Source organism: Euleptes europaea, chromosome 11 (assembly GCF_029931775.1).
Source record: "Euleptes europaea isolate rEulEur1 chromosome 11, rEulEur1.hap1, whole genome shotgun sequence".
Taxonomy (NCBI): Eukaryota; Metazoa; Chordata; class Lepidosauria; order Squamata; family Sphaerodactylidae; genus Euleptes; species Euleptes europaea.
In genome coordinates this window covers 69,518,487-69,520,081 of record NC_079322.1, presented here as the reverse complement: position 1 = coordinate 69,520,081, position 1,595 = coordinate 69,518,487, and the positions used below count along the sequence as shown (strand labels likewise).

General features: G+C 47.7%; 1 non-coding gene across 1 annotated transcript; it reads left to right on the top strand.

Annotated features, from left to right (window-relative positions):
• The first annotated feature begins 989 nt into the window (after positions 1–989).
• TRNAS-UGA (transfer RNA serine (anticodon UGA)) lies at positions 990–1,058 on the top strand. The gene has a single exon. It is a non-coding gene; the product is annotated as a tRNA-Ser (tRNA).
• The last annotated feature ends 537 nt before the right edge of the window (positions 1,059–1,595 follow it).

Here is a 1,595-nt window from a genome sequence, read left to right as displayed (position 1 = left end):
ACTCAAAGCTGTTTCCGATCAAACAAATCACAACATCGATCTCATGAATAAAACCAGAATAACTAATAAACACCAATCAGAAAACCAAAAATAAACTGCAGAGATCATCAACAACAACAAAATCCCTCCTGGCCAAAATAGCTCTGCTTAGGGTTGCCAACTGCCAGGTAGTAGCTGGAGATCTCCTGCTAATATAACTGATCTCCAGCCGATAGAGATCAGATCACCTGGAGAAAAATGGCCGCTTTGACAATTGAACTCTATGGCATTGAAGTCCCTCCCCTCCCCAAACCCCGCCTTCCTCAGGCTCCGCCCCAAAAATCTCCCATCGGTGGCAAAGAGAGACCTGGCAACCCTAGCTCTGCTATGCGCACTTTCCTACTAGAACAAAGAGAATACAGTCCTGACCTCGTTGGTCAGCCCATTCCACCACACTGAGGCTGCCGCTGAAAAGGCCCTTGTTTAAGCTGATGCAGACTTAAGCACACTTAGAGAAGGGGAAGAGAGCAGGCCCATGTTGGGATGACCAAAGTGCTCCCACTAGGGTTGCCAACCTCCAGGTACTGGCTGGAGATCTCCTGCTATTACAACTGATCTCCAGCTGATAGAGATCAGTTCCCCTGGAGAAAATGGCCACTTTGGCAATTGGACTCTATGGCATTCAAGTCCCTCCCCAAACCCCGCCCTCCTCAGGCTCCACCCCAAAAAGCTCCTGCCGGTAGTGAAGAGGGACCTGGCAACCCTAGCTCCCACCCATCTTGGTCAAGTTAGGGGGAAATAATACTTTCTGTTTCTGTAGTGCTTCTTGGTGCACTGCCGCACAATCCTAAGAACCTTTTCCTGGAGATAAGCCCCATAGCAGGATTTTGAGTAGATCTTCTTAGGATTTGTCTGCAAAGCCCTTTGCATTCATGAACTCAGTAATCCATCCAAAAACCCCACCAGCTAGGCCACTATTCCTTTTTCCCGTATTGCAGATATGGGGAAGGGCCGTAGCTCAGTGGTAGAACATCTGCTTTGAATGCAGAAGGTCCCAGGTTCAATCCCTGGCATCTCCAGTTCAAGGGACTAGGCAAGTAGGTGATGTGAAAGACCTCTCTACCTGAGACCCTGGAGAGCCACTGCTGGTCCGAGTAGACACAAATGACTTTGATGGATCAAGGGTCTGATTCAGTAGACGGCAGCTTCATGTGTTCATGTGTTCAGAGGGAGAGCAGGTTGGGGTTGACCGATACCAGATGGCCTAGGGTAGAACCACAACCATTACCCCCAAACCATCATCAAGGCCAGCCCCATAATAGGTAGAATGAGGCAATCTACTTCAGACAACCCATTTCATGGTATCATAAAAGGATGGGGGGGGGAACCCTTTTATTTATTCTTTATTTATTTATTTATTTATTTTTCTACTTCTTTTTCCCAGATGCCCTTCAGATAATTATGCCTGAGGCACTAAAACATCTCTGGCATTTTCTGAAGGTTGTTAGCAGGGTCTGTCCTGTGGACACTTAGGTGACAATAAATCCCCATTGGGAGGAGGCTGAAGGAAAGAGAAAGTGGAGGGGGGTAACATGAGAAGTGAAGTGGCTGACCTT